General features: G+C 42.6%; 1 long non-coding RNA gene across 2 annotated transcripts in view; it reads left to right on the top strand.

Annotated features, from left to right (window-relative positions):
* Window positions 1–15,704, top strand: part of LOC132351818 (uncharacterized) — a 31,824-nt gene that overhangs the window by 2,824 nt on the left and 13,296 nt on the right. The window contains exon 3 of one of the 2 annotated variants that reach the window (XR_009498472.1): window positions 8,264–9,584. The exons of the other annotated variant lie outside the window; for it this stretch is intronic. This is a non-coding gene — a long non-coding RNA (uncharacterized LOC132351818). The remainder of the gene's footprint in view (window positions 1–8,263; window positions 9,585–15,704) is intronic. 2 annotated transcript variants of the gene reach the window in all.

Below are 15,704 nucleotides of genomic sequence, written 5' to 3'. Positions count from 1 at the left end.
AAACACAGCTAACCCTGGTAAGTGTTATAGAGGAAAAGTGTTTAATAAAACAGACAAGCCAACAGCCAAGGCAGCAAGTTTGTGCGAGATGGAAAATGGTGCCCCTTCTTCCAGACACTTTACTAATTAATGTCTGTCAGCAAATTGCCATGTTAAAGATTCAAGTCCCCTTCTGTCTTTGGCGTGAAGGAAGCCTGTGAGCTATTGCAGGTGTACACACTGCACTTGTCTGTAGGGGCCCTGAAGACCAGGCGTCAGGGACCCCGACTCAGTACGAAGTGGCATTGAAGCTGACATTTGAAGACTGTGTGGGAGTTCTCCAGGTGAAGAGGAAGAAAGGGACCGTCCTCAGCAGGAACCACACGTGACGGCCGTGATGGGCAGGAGAGGACACATACGTGGGCCTGGGGGAGGTCGGGGAACCTGAGTCTGGGGACCGGGGAGGTGTGACACCAGATAAAGGGGCAGCCGAGGCCCAGATCACGCTGGGCTCTCACAAACGCTTGGATTTCAGCCTAAGAGCAACAGACACTGGAGGATATCAGGCGGGGGGTGGTGGCATACTCAGATCTGGGAGTTTTGAGACATCACTCATCTTTAATGAGTAGAATGCATTGGAGAGACAAGAGCAGACGTGGGAGCTTCACACTGAATCAGCATCACACACTGTTATAAACAAAGGGCATCTTAATGCGCCCCATACCTGCGTCTTATGCAAGTGAGGACTTTCCCGTGGTCACAGGGCAGGGACTTAAACCTGAAACTTCCTGCACTGAAATTCTTTTTTTTTTTTTTTTTTTTCACACACACACACTGTATTTTATTTTTACAAGAGATAAATCGACTGACACCAAGCATTGTACGTGGATGACCACAACAAAAGCAACAATGATTGCAATTACGAAACATGAAACACACTCATACTATGTCATAATATTGACATTCAGTCCAGTAATCCTCCACTGTAACAGCTCCTTTACTTGTGCACTGAAATTCTTGATCAAACTGAATACATGGATTTGTAAATTCAGTGCCACTCCCATGTCAGGCCCTAGGTTATGGAGTGAGAGAAAGTACGGCAACACAAAGCAACACATGGCATAAAAGACTGATTAGTCCAAAGGACTAATTGGACAGAATTAGTGCAAAGGAGTCAGGATTATCTCCGGTCGTAGAGGAAAAGTGGGCGTCCAGGTAGGGACCGGCGTTTGAACAAGATTTACCGGGAAGAAAAGGCACGGAAGCACTTGTGCAGAGGTGTGAAAGCTGAGCCGAGGTGCTCGTGTGTCTGCAGTGTTACCAGGGCGATGGTGCTGAGGTGAGAACTGGGGGAGGTTGGAGGGAGACGGACGCAAAGAGGCCGCTGGTGCCCGGACGGCGGGGCGGGGCTGGGGCTTGAGTGGCCTGCAGGATGGAGATGGGTGGGACCCGGGGGGGGGGGCATGTTGGGGGAGAGAGCAGTGCTAGAGTTGTCGTCATGGTCTAGGTGAGGGATGATCCAACCCGAAAGCAAGGCGATTGCTGAGAGAGCAGCGAGGAGATGATCGTTTTGAGGACCATTTAGGAGATTAGATTGGCAAGACTTGTGGTTTGAATAAACATGGAAGCTAAGGAGGAGGATGAGCCTAGAAGTACTTTAGGCTTGTGCTTGGGTGACCAGGTGCAGGGCGGTTCCATTAACTGAAATAGGAACTACAGGAGCGATCACAGCAACGTGGGGAGAACGTAATGAGCTCAGGTTCTGCGAGGCTGTGTTTGAGGCGCCGGTGAGGCGTGTGTGTGTGTGTGTGTGTGTGTGTGTGTGTGTGTGGTGTAGGACCCTCTGCTGCTGGGAGTGCCCGTGTTGGAGAGATAAGGGGCAGGTAGAGCCAGGGGCGGGAATAAGGGCACCAAGATGAGCATGGGAGAACACCAAGCTAATGAGAAGACGCTGCAGAAACCACACCATTTAATAGGGGCTCAGCAAAGGGGACTGATGACAGGCATAGAGGAAGGAGGAGAAGGAGAATCAGACTCAGAGAAATCAAGAGAACAGAGAATCTAGGAAGGAGAGGTAATCAACAGTGTCCACATGGCACAGAATGTGAAATAGGATATTTGACAAGGAGAACGTCACTGGGGTCCGGGCGTTATATAGGATTAAGATCGTGATTTATAGTTGAACATCAGAACTGAAATAAACAGGTAATACAGCATCACGAAAGTTGATACTGAGTTCTCTGTTGAAGGACATCTTACCCGGGAGACAGGGCTGTGTCAGGTGGCTGGTGGCAAGGCTATGTCTCACATTTTATTTTACTTTATTTTATTTCACTTCATTTCATTTCATTTTTTGGCTGTGCCAGGTGGCATGCGGGATCTTAGTTCCCCCACCAGGGATCCAACTCGTGCCCCCTGCATTGGAAGTCCAAAGTCTTAACCACTGCACCCCAGGGAAGTCCCTTTGTATAGCACTGCAGGGAACAGAGAGGCCCACCCGTCTGGGCCGGCTGCTGGGTGGGAGACGTGCGCGCTCTGAAGGTGAGGGTCCATCTGTACTAGCCAAGGTCCCAGGCTTTCAGCTCCTGTGATGTTTGAAGGTAAAGGACTCAGCCCAGGGGCACAAGGACACCAGCTTTCCGGTCTTCCTACCCCACGTGGATGCTCTCTGTTTCCCCATGCACGTCACTCTCCACCCGCTCTGAGTAGGGAGAGTTCGGCTGGGTCCAGGTCTGGAAGGCACCTGGGAGAGATCGGAGGGCAGGTGGAGAGTGAGGTCCCGATGTTACCCAGCGCTCTCCAGCCTGGGCACCGCGGTCGGCCTGCAACCCCCGCCAAAGGGGCAGCTCCCGCCCAGGCCCTCTCTGTGCGGCCGTCCTCCCAGAATGACAGAGCTCCCTCCTCCCTCTTCCCTTCAGGTCAAGGGGTGACAGAACCCCTCTCTCCTGCGTCCCTCACTGCGGTACTGAACTCATCCTTTGCTGGTTCACTCAGCTCTCCCCACACCTTATCGACAGACTTTTACTAAATCTCTCAGTTCCGGAGTTCAAGGTGCTGGTCTGTCTCGTCTCAGGACCCCCATGCCTGATCCACGCGGGGTCTCTGCTAGGTGAGCTCAGCCGGCTGCAAGGCGGCTCTGGGCAGGACCTGCTCTTCTGTCCCCCGGGTCGCGTTTAACCCGCATCCACACAGAAGGAAGGCGGTTGTTACTTCCTTTAAGCTCATTTTGGAAGATGACGCGTTTGGGTTTGATCCCTTGTCTTCCCAGCGCCTGGATTGAACCTGAAAAGTTGCTGTCTTGCCTGGCCTTGGTGTCCAAGGGAAGAGCTTGCCTGTGGGATGTCCTGGTGAAACATTAGTGCCTAGAACAATATCCACACGCAGGCACCCCAAGCAGAGGGCCTGCTCCCTTTCGATCATCACCCTTAGGAGGTTTCCAGTGAGGTTAAAACAAACAACTCCACACACCGGAGGTCATGACTAGACCGGATAGTGTCCAAGGCGTGTCCTCACTGGCTGTGGGGAGAAACGGCCGGCGGACCCAATCCTGCCGGTCCGGGGGGTCACACACACCACACGCATTGTGTCTCAGCCCATGAGAGAGGAGAGTCAAAACCTTCCACGCGGTTCCTAGTGGTATCGTAGCTCGCGTAATTGCATTTGTCGAAAGTCTTTTGCAGAGACATATGAAAATGTCAAGGGATTCTTTTATTTATTTTTTTCTTTCTTTCTGTCTGGTTTGTTTTCTGTCCAACCAGTGGGGTCTCAGACGTTCAATGCCTTACATCTTCATCGCTACTAAGATGGAGTCTCTGGGAACTTTCGTCTCTCCCCCAGTGTTTGTATCCTCCTCGCGTGGCTTAGCAAAGGCACAGTAAGAAGGGGATCCCCCTGGGGATCCGTTTCATAGACATTTTCTAAACCCATCCCTCCGTCTCTGAGACGCTGCAGCCCGAGTGGGTCTTGGGGAGAGGAACGTGCCTCTCTCCACGCCTGTCTTTGCTCCTTGAAGACACTGGCTTGGAGCGAAGCGGAAGGACGGCAGATCCCCAGCCTCTGAGAACTGCATCGGAAAAGCCATTTTAAAAACATGAGGACGTGTGAAGTATTGCTTAGAGTTCACAGGATTTCACTTTATGTATAAAAGCATGAGTTTCAACGGAGAACGAAAAAGCCAGGAGCTTTTAATCCTCAGGAATAACCATGACCACTGATGCACAACTTAGCGCGCAAGGACATTTAGGGCAGGTTTACAAAGGCACTGTCCATTGAGGAATTGATGGACTCCTGGTTTGGGGGATAACTGGTTTCCCAGGGACTGAGGGACTCCTGGTCCCTGAATGGCTTTCTGCCTTGTCCTCAAATGGCCCAGAAGAGGCCGTGCAGGACCCCAGAGTGTGGCCAGGGCCTCTCACAGACACAAACCCCTGTCACCCCCTCACTCACTCACTCGACCTCACCAAAGGCACCCTCCTGTGTGCAAAGAGTGAAAAGCATTTTGACTTAATAAATATAATGACATTACTGCTGATATTCCCCATATAGTATCCAGCATCTACAACACATATATTGGCTGAATGAATTAAGAATACGGCACATTTCACAGTAAAGAAGCAGATGCGAACGGGCGGGCTTGGGACCAGAAAAGATGCTGATAGAATGTTAGCATGTGTTTGAAAGGTAGCATTGACTTGAGACAGTAGTTATATTTGATATATCGACTTTAAAAGCATTTTCTTTCCCTTTAATCTCACATACTTCTTAAAGCAAAATTATGAGCAAAGTGACAGCACTCAAGGTATAATAAATCTAGAGCTGGCGGATTCCTTTGAATACTACGTAGCACCGTGCACTTTTAAGATCAATATAGTCACTGAGTTTAACAAAACTTAGCAGTTCATGGTTCCAAAGAGTTCAGACTCAGAACAAGCTTTGGATTTGGAGGCAGTGCTTGCCAAAAATGTTTCTTGTTTTGCAATAAATTTCATGATTATTCAGTTAGCACTCAGAGTCTAGAAACAAACATCCCCTGAGTGGAGAAGCCACAATACATCCTGAATCTAGTACCACCATCTCTGACTGACTCCTTTGTTTTATAAGACTTCCTTCAATTTCTGGCGTTTTTAAAGCATGTGCCATTAAAATGAAAAGCTTTTAGACTGCACCAAAGAGTGAGGTTTTAAAAGAACATCAAAGCCTAGTTCTATAAACTACCCAAAAAAATACAGAATGATTGAATAATCTACCCTTAGAAATAGATAATTTCAATACAAGAATATTTCAGGAGGCACAGAGGTGAATCCTCTTTGATTTTATTCCTGACCCCTACCCCTCACCCCCCAGTTTAACAGAATATGAAAACCAGGACAGTTGAACAGCAGAGGGAGTAGGTAAAGAGATAAAAGTGAATAAAATTAGAACCGACACACAAATATTTTCAATAAAACAGCAAAGTTTGAAACCAGCTTCATTTCGAAGGTACAGTTTTTCTTCTGATTTCAAAATCTATGCAGCATGTTAAAAGATCGCTTTGTGCTGATGGCAATAATGTAAAAATGTGCACGAGCCTTTGATTTTGTCAAAGTACTTCCTACGATAACATCTCATTTGGTCACGTTAACTTCCTTGTGCTTTATGCAGAATAACCCTATCTCTACTTTATAATTAAAAACAGGCTTTGAGGGGTTAAGTTGCATAACCATGATCATTTAATAAGTGGAGGAGCTAGGAATAGAATTGTTCCTTTGAATCCTACCCAGTGATCTTCTCACCTTCCCAGTTTGCACAAAAACTGTAGCTTGAATGAAAGCAGAGGTGAGTCACACAAGTAAAGTTAAAATGTGAGAAGAATGTCAAGTGTTCTCTTTGACGCTGAAGCGTGAGCCGTGGCTTCATTGTCTACTGTGCAAGAGGTGGTTAATCTATTTTATGAAACAGAGACAAATGCAGTGGCAATTATTTTGAAAAATTACGTCAATGTTAGTATGTTAAACTCCCCTATAAAGGTGGTATGTTCAGACAACTAAAGCAAGAAGGGAAGACAGATCAATTCTACAGTCAAGTCAAAGAAAGATATTAAATAAGTGAATACTGAAAATATGTTAATTCTGGGAAAAATAATTGATATGAACACGATTATATAGCACATGTGAAAGTAATATAGTACAATTTATCAAGTTTAGTTGGTAAACATTAAGAAAATATCATTTATAGTTCAAAATGGACAATGATTTCTTTTCATTGGTTTAAAAAGATTGTTACTTGCTCATACATTCACATGGGCCAAAAATCAGAACTATTTACAAAGGTATTGTAAGTAGCCTTATCTCTGTTTTCCACATCCAACCCCCATCTCATATAAGAAAACTATTTTTTTAGTTTCCTTTGTATTTGGGGTGTTTTTTTTTTTTTAATTTTATTTATTTATTTATTTATTTTTGGCTGTGTTGGGTGTTCGTTGCTGTGCACAGGCCTTCTCTAGTTGCAGCGAGCGGGAGCTACTCTTCATTGTGGTGCGCGGGCTTCTCTTTGCGGTAGCTTCTCTTGTTGTGGAGCACGGGCTCTAGGTGCACGGGCTTCAGTACTTGTGGCATGTGGGCTTCAGTAGTTGCGGCATGAGGGCTCAGTAGTTGTGGCTCGTGGGCTGTAGGGCACAGGCTCAGTAGTTGTGGCTCATGGGCTTAGTTGCTCCGCGGCATGTGGGATCTTCCTGGACCAGGGCTCGAACCCTTGTCCCCTGCATTGGCAGGTGGATTCTTAACCACTGCGCCACCAGGGAAGTCCCTGGGGGGTGTTTCTTTATGGAAATACAATTAAATTGCTTTATCTACATTTTTACACAAAAATATTCATTGTTCTGCATTATGTGTTTTTCATGTAACAATGACTACTGGAGATAGTTCTATATCAATACATAGTTTTCTCATTCTCTTTAAAATAATTAAACTTCTTCAGAGCATTTCATTTTGTGGAAATATCAGAGTTTATGTAACCAGTCCTTCTCAAATAGAAATGTGGATTGTTTTAATCTCCTGCTATCACAAACAATGCTGCAACTGTGTTTACATGTCCTCGGGCATGTGTGCAGGTACATCTGTAGGATAAGTTCCCAGAGGTGGGACAATTTGATCAGAGAGTAGGTAGAATGGTGTACTGAGATCAGCTGTTAGAATCTGGGGAATCTTTTGACCAGCTGTTAAAAACAGATACTACTAAAAGTTAAATTACATAAACTTACAATTAAATAATTATATTATAAATAAAGGTAATAAATACTTAAAAATGAATCCCTGCCACTTACTGTACTATGTTTTACTATAACCTCTGCTTTGGAGGTTGTGACTGTTGCATCGGTGTGGAGGAATCACGTAACGGGTTAGTAGCTGAAATCAGTACTGATGGGGTATCTACACCTCTGCAACTGGCAAATGCCTCAAACCAGGCTTTTGTTCTGTTTTTTCCAGAGAGCCAGTTGTGGAACATTTACTGGCATACCACTCATTGATGACTTTAAGCTATTTATAATCCATAACAGTGCTGTAGACTTTATTTTGATGAACTGAAATTAAATATTTTTAACTGATACGGGATTCTCACTTCCCAAGAATTCACTTCTTTTATTGAGTCTCTTAACCTTTCATGGCAATACAGTTATTTGCATAAGTTCAATAAGAATTTGGCCTTATTTTTACCAGGATATAATTGGAAAAATTAGTGTCTTCTCACGTGTCAGTTTTGGTAAACTGTACTTTCCTATAATTTCTCATTTTGCTCCTTACGATTTCTTATCTTTTATATTTGAAATTTCTCCCCTCTTCAAAAATAGGTTAGCAAGTGTTTTACCTACTTTAATATTTATCGTTATTGTTTTGCAATATGAACTTGAATTCACTCTATTGTTTTTTCTTTTTTAATTCCATAATTTTGGCTTTTAACTTTACTAATTCCTTTTGTTTTGTTTCAGTTAACCCGTTTTTCTTCTTACTTTTCCGTTTGGTGGATAATTTATTTCTTCCCTTTTTTAAATAAGTAAGAGTATTTAGGGCTATAAATTTTCCTCTGAGCGCCCTTTTCTCTTTATTCCAAATGATCTTAAATAAAATGTTTTCGTTATTGTGCTTTCAGGAGATTCTCTAATTTTGATTCATATTTTCTCTTTGATAGAAGAGTTGTTTAAATGAGATTGATTTTTCTTAAATGTTCATATGAAAAAATCTTTTTTGTTTTCTGATTTTTAAAATTAATTTCTATTCCTGTGACATTGAGATCAAAATCTTGCCTGCAGGAGTGACCAAAATGATAACAAAGAAGGCTAATGAACTTCTCTCCTATGGATGCACCAATTCTATCAATACAACTACACACAGAGAAATTCCCTTTGAAAGAAATCGAGAAACTAAGTGACTCCACACATCAGGTGAAAGAGAAAATGCCCATGTTGAAACAGACAGGAAACGCTGAGACACACTCACCGTGCCCCCCACTCCCAGCACAGCTCCTTACAATTGGAAGGAGACTCCTAATTCCAGCTTCTCCCTGAGGACTGAAGCATTTAGAAGACACAGCTAGCACCCCAACCACCAAGACTCCCTCCTGAGGGACGGGCCCCCAAAACACCTAGCCCTAAAAGCCAACAGGCTTGCGTCCATGAGACCCACAAGACCGCAGCAAACAAAGAAGCATTTCTTAACGGACACACGAGCACTCACTGAGAATGTCCCCCCAGGGCTCAGTGTGGAAGGAACAGGCAAAAATGCCCATCTGCCCATCTTTCGCGCAAAGGGGTCTAACTGCTCCTACAAGATGCTGCCTGATCATCCAGCCTCTAACGTTAGCATGCATCTCAGGGCTGCCTGCAACCGTCCCTGGAGACCGGGGAAGCCTGCAGACACCTTCCCCATCTTCCCCTCTGGTCTGCTCCAACAGTAAAGCCAAGGCACCAGTATCTCCTGGAACAAGCTCCTACGTACATCTGACGGCCCAGCTTTTGCGGCTGCTGACCAAGGATAAACACCTAAATCACCTGGCTCTAATAGCCAGTGGGGTTTGCGTTCATGAATCCCACAGGTCTATAGCAAATAAAGAAGCAGTTTTTAAACGGACGCAGAAGCACTCTGCCATGGCGGTACATCTGGGCTCAGCACACAGGGAGCAAAAACGTTCATCTCCCAGGTTCTCCCCGGAAAGGGTTCAACTAAATACTTTCCCAGCTGCTGCCTGAGGGTCCAGCTTCTAATCAGCCTACAACTAGGTGCTGACTGCGATCCACCCCTTTGGAACACTGATAGATCTTGGCACCATCTCGGACACTGAGAGCCACTAAGCACAAAGAAGATGGGTTGGATTGTCACAGAGGTTTGAGAGCAGCTCGGAGCTGGGCTGGGCAGGTTTATCTGCTAAATGAGACAACTCTGTAAAGACTGGGAGAGGCAGTTGTTTTATTTAACGTGCAGAAACCAACACAGAAAGTCAAGGAAAATGAAGAAACAGAGTAATATATTCTAAAACAAAAGAACAAGAGAAATCTCCAGAGACATCTTAATGACCAATCCTTTACAAACTCTTCCAAAAATACAAGAAGAAAGAAAACCAAACCATTCTATGAGGTCAGTATTAACTAATATCAAAGTAGTTAAAGATATCACAGGAAAATAAAACTACAAACCAATATCTCTTATGAATGTAGATATAATTTGTAACATAAAACCGCCTCTTACCATAAGCCCAAATTTTATAATTATAGGCCCACAACCCCACATATCAAGCCCTTGGGCTCTCACGTACTTTAGAATTGAACATTTTTCACATTTTCAAAAAATTATCTGGGGACTTCCCTGGTGGTCCAGTGGGTAAGACTCCGTGCTCCCGATGCAGGGGCCCCGGTTCGAACCCTGGTTGGGGAACTAGATCCTGCATGCCGCAACTAAGTGTCCGTATGCCGCAACTGAGAAGTCCGCATGGCACAACTAAAGGATCCCATGTGCCGCAGCTAAGACCCAGCACAGCCTAAATAAATAAATTAAATAAATATTTTTTAAAAATTATCTGGTATATACACCATGTTTTACATAACTTCTTCAGTAGGTCTGAGGCAGCCCTCTTGTAATCAAACATTAATATCTCTGAAGTGAAACAGAGTGGGATAAAGACCACAAGACGTCTCACTTCACTTCAGACCATATTTTGCCTCCCTACGCATTTGCTGCTAATTTCTGGGGGAAAAAATTGATTTTCAGAGCTTTTTGCATTTTAGAATCACAATTAAGTGATCCTACACTTGCAATCTATATGACGAGGGCACTTCCAGAGAATAACTAATTTGTCATGTGACAAATGTAACCAAAGAAATGAAAAAAAGATGCAGTCCTTCAAGTCTAATAAGAAATCATACTTAATTCCCTTATCTTCTCACCATCCTCATCTACCCTCACAGAAACCAGAATCAAGCAGGGTTTCATACTTTAGAGATGCCATTTAGCTACACAGTATCATGACTCTAATATATTTAAAATACAATGAATGTTAGGATTAAGTCCACTTTTCTCTCTCTTCTTTCTCTCTCTGAGCACTTTATCACTAGTGTTGACTGTGACCAGCCTTATGTGAGGTCCAGAAGTAAGAGAGGATGACCAGAAAAGGGATTCGGAGACACACACAACTCCAGTTGTATTGTGAACTGATATACAAATAAATATATTGTAAGCGTTAAATTTCATTGATATATATGCTAGAAAACAGATTTTCTAAAGCTCTCCCCTAGGACAGAGTTTGGAGAAAATTATTTCAAATCAGAATTCAGGGATTTCTTCCATGAAAGTAGCACCATTTAGCTCTGAAGCAAAAGATTACATTTTAGTTTGTTTACACCATACGGTGGGTGCACAGGTAATAAACCAAGTCAACAGTTGGTTGGTTTTACATTTTTATAGAAATTATAAACAATACTATATCAAATTTTGATCTGATGATTAGTTTCTCTGGGGAAGAAAAGTATTACATTGCTCGTTCCAGCATTCGATGTCAGGAACGGTATGGCATGTAAGTGAGTGCTTCTCTCACAAGTGATTCAGTGAGACTGTCACTCTCTGGCCTTTGAGAAGCCTGTTGTACAAAAGTTCCAAAGGAGTCTCGTCGGAGACAAGGCACCAGTCCTGCTATGAAACACATTCAGCTCCTATTCTGAGAGTCAAATGACTGACGCTCATTTTAGGCACATTTGCTTATGATCTTGGCTTTTTTTTTTTTTTCCTGGCACTAATATAAATTTAGTTATAGAATAACTTTAGTTTCTCTTTTAAATATGCAAAATTTCTCGAGTTATGCTTGTTTGATGAGAAGATAGAATGTGCTGTACAGAATTAATTCCATATATACAGCTCTTAGAATGAAGCAAAAGTATGAAATTGATTCCCAATATGCAATATAAAAGTGTGATAGATATATAGTTTATAGGGTGATACTGAAATTTCCTACCTCTCTTCATTTCTCTGTCTAGAATTGCTGACAAGTCAACTTTTTAAATTATCATACGCATACAGGTATCTAATCACAGACCGTACTATTTTGGATCTGTGAGGCAAAAGTGAGTTGCTATAACCTTAAAGTCATTGATCTAAGAAAGAAAAAAAAGGAAGTAAGGAGGAAAGAAAGAGGGAAGGAGGAAGGAAGAAAGAATACATAGATACGGAGAAGGATTATGCTTATACCAACAAAATAGCTATTTCTCAAAAAATATTAGAATATTGTTCCTTTTATAATTTCATTCAGAAACTTTGTACATGTAAACATCATGGATTTTTAAGAATTTAAATGTTCTTTTGGTATTTGGAAATAAATCACTTTTAGGCTTGTACAGGCATACCTTGAAGATATTGCAGGTTTTGTTCCAGACCACCACAATAAAGCGAATATCACAGTACAGCAAGTCACACAAATTTTTTCATTTCCTAGTGCATATAAAGTTATGTAGTCTATTAAGTGTGCAATAGCATTATATCCAAGAAACAATGTGTGTGTATATATATATATTAATTAAAAGATACTTTATTGCTAAGAAATGCTAACCATCATCAGAACCTTCAGTGAGTTGTAATCTTTTTGCTGGTGGAGGGTCTGAAATATTGTGATGATTACCAAAATGTGACACAGAGACAGGAAGAGAGAAATGCTCTCGGGAAAATGGTCCTGATAGACTTGCTTGATGCAAGGTTGCCACAAACTTTCAGTTTGTAAAAAAAACAAACAAACAAACACAATATCTGCAAAGTGCGATAAAATGAGGTATGCCTGTGTAGTGAATCAAGTTAATCAGACTGTTGTTTTGGATGGTTCTTGAAATGTGTTATGAGATGACATTTATAAAAGATGAGTCAAAAAATGCTTTTAGCAATGGCAACACTTGGCAATACATGTTTGGATCAGTCAGAGTCCGGTCAAAAAACAGACACCACTCTAGGTATTTCAAACGGGAACATTTAATCCAGGAAACTTATTACATTGAGGATAGAAGAGCTGAAGAGAGAAACAGGATACAGACAGAAAGGGGGCCAGAGAACAGAGGGATCTGTACCAGCTCCAGGGCTGGAAGACTCTGGGGAAACGGTCTGGGAACATACATATATATGGCAAGAGATGAAACCACAGGAAGAGCTGCCCTGAAGCAGTTCAGACCCCAGAGGGAAGGGCTGCTCAAAGGAGCTGGGGCGACAGGGAGGTGTAGGTACTGCCAGAGATGCCACTCAAAACAGGGAGGCGGGGAAAGGGATGTCTTGTCCTCTTCACCCCTCTCGAACCCAGACGTGTCCAGGACGCCCTGTTGGTTGAACTGCCTGGGAACTAGAAAGTGGTGAAGCATGGAAAGGCCTTCCTTGCAACTTGGAGGAGGAGAGAGTGTAGAATGCGGCTGAGAACAGAGCAGCACAGGTTTGCCACCCCTTTGGGTAGAACTTTGAAAACAAGACTTATTTCGATGCTTCTGCATGTCTGTTCATTTGTTCCCCAGAGAACTGAGCACAAACACGTGACAGCCTCATTCTTTCAAGGAACAGGAAGGAGGAAGTAGCTGGAGTGATTGCAGTGAATGAAGGAGATGAAGGATGAGTGGTGAGGCTGGAGAGAAAGCAGGGGCCTGAGGACCCAGGGACTCAGAGGTCTTGTTAAGGAATCTTATCTGAAGTAGAATGAGAAACCCCAACACAGTGTAAACCGAGGAGTGGCATGATCTGACTTTTATTCCAAAGATATTACTCTTACTGCTGTATTTGCAAAATACTAAGGGGGTGGGGGGCAAGAAGGAATGCAGGAAAGCCAGTTGAGAATACATTTATGTCGTCAAGGCAGAGATGACAGTGTTAATAGAAATACATGAATTTTAACATGATTTAGAAGTTAACAAAAAATGCTGGTGGAATGAATGTGGGGAATGAAGGAAAGGAAGAAATCAAGGGTAGCCTCCAGATCTTTGTTTCGAGTAACTGGGAAGATGGGGGTCCCATTTACTAAGATGAGGAGGGTGGGATCTTTTAAAGCTTCAGAGCTGAAACATCATGATGCTTTGGCCATGTTAACTTGTAGGTTATTCTTCAGCTTCCAAATGAAAGTATTTTATTCGGTTGGAAATAGAGTCCTGTTAACAGAGGAGGGAGCTAGAACCAGAGAGATAAGTCTGGGAGTCATTGATGTTTAAATAGTCATGTAAAGCCGTAGACTAGACAAAAGAGAAAATGTAGAGACTGTGTCACTCTGACAGGAGCATGACTGGCTTACAAGGAAAATTCAGCATAAAAACTTTTTGGTTGAGGGATTCATGGAGCACCTCTTGGGACAGATACTCCCATATCTGAGGTCCTCTCCGTGGGCACATTGCGGAGCACTAATTGAAGGGCACATTGAGCTTTTGTCACATGAAAAACTACACTCAAAACTTGCTGCTTAGACACTCCTTCTGTCCTATTTTCAGATCTTTCTGTCTTTCTCGAGATTTTCATTAGATTTGGAAATGTTTCATCCATTATTTCTTCAAATTCACTTCTCCTCCATTTCCCCTCCCTCTCCTTCTAGAACTCCAATGACACGTAGGTTACATCTTTTGACCATATCCCACTATATCTCTTGCACACTCTGTCCTGTTTTTTGGTTTTTTTGGGTTTTTCCCTTTGGATATATTCAATACATCTGTCCTTGTTTACTAGCACTATCCTCTGCTCTGTTCAGTATGATGTTATGAAACCATTCACTATGTTCTTATTTAAGATATTTTCTAAGTGCTATAATGCTCATTTGATTCTTTTAATAGATTCTAATTCTTTGTTGAAATATTCCTTTTTAATTCATTTTTGTCCAGCCTTTTCTCTACTTTCTTTAACATGGAAATGACAGTTATATTAGAGCCTCATCTATTATTTCAAAGATCTGAATCATCTTTGGTGTTCTACTAACCAAATTGTCTTTTGATTATTGATCACATTTTCCTGTTTATTTAAATATCTGGTCATCAAATGCTGGGTGGTGTGGGTGTTACCTTCTGAAGCTGTGGATTATGTGATCCTCTCCTAAAGAGTGTTGGCCTTTGTTCCGACAGGTAGACAAATTGCTGGCAGATCACCTCTACCCTGTCAGGCTAAGGCAGTTCAAATGTGCTTTTGTGTTTCTTCCTAAGGCACAGCCCTTACTCCTACTGTGTGATCCTTTCTGCTAAGGTGTGGCCTTTCTAGGGTTTCAACTGAAGGTATGGGATATCTCCCCATCACATCTCTTCACGCTAAGCTTGAATTTGAACGTCTCCCTGGAAATGTATGCTCTCCAGAATCTCCACTTAGCGCTCAGCCTCCTAGCAGCTGCTTTCTGCTCTATGCTCACACGGCTATGAGCCACCCAAGGACCCGAGATGAGTTTCCACTCACATTTTGAGGTCCCTTCTCTGTGGCTCACCCTCTCTGTCAATCTGGCCCCCAAATCTCAGTCCCCTTAGTACCTTGGACTCTCTTCTGTCTCTTCTACCCAGCAAGACCTCTGCACTCACATTCCCTGAGCAATGGCCTGGACGCACATCCCCAGGGTGAAGCCTGGGTGAATTTGGGGCTCACCTTGTGTGCTCCTATGTTTCCAGCATTGCAAGTCTGTACTGGTTGCTTTCCAGTGCCCACAAACCATTGTTTTTTTAAATATATTTTTCCAGATTTTATAGTTGTTTGTGACAGGATGGTAAGTCTGATTTCATCTTCTTTCTTATGGCTAACAACCTAGTTATGGTTTTATAATTTATTTCCAACTTAATCTACTTTGATTTCATAATTCAGTCTCTCTGATATCAAACCTTTGAAATTTTCTGAAAGTTTTTTTAAGATTTAGTACGTAGTCAGTTTTTATAGGTAGCCATGTGTGCTAGAAAATACGTGTTCTTAAGTGAATATAGGATTCTACATGTACCAATGATATGAAGCTCCCTAATTGTGCTGTTCTTATCTTCAGTATCATTGCAAAGTTTTTGTTTGCTTAATCTATCAATTACTGAGTCACGTTAAATTTGTCATTTTCTCTTTGAGCTTCTGTTCATCTTCACTTTATGTCTTTTGAGGTAATACTGTACATTTATACAAGTTTATTTTTTTAAAATATTAATTAATTAATTAATTAATTTGGCTGTGCCAGGTGTTAGTTGTGGCACGCAGGATCTTTTGTTGTGGCATGCGGGCTCTTAGTTGCAGCATGCATGTGGGATCTAGTTC

The sequence above is a fragment of the Balaenoptera ricei genome, chromosome 17, assembly GCF_028023285.1.
Source record: "Balaenoptera ricei isolate mBalRic1 chromosome 17, mBalRic1.hap2, whole genome shotgun sequence".
Lineage (NCBI taxonomy): Eukaryota > Metazoa > Chordata > Mammalia > Artiodactyla > Balaenopteridae > Balaenoptera > Balaenoptera ricei.
The sequence above is the reverse complement of the archived record's forward strand: the minus strand, read 5'-3'. Positions and strand labels throughout refer to the sequence as shown.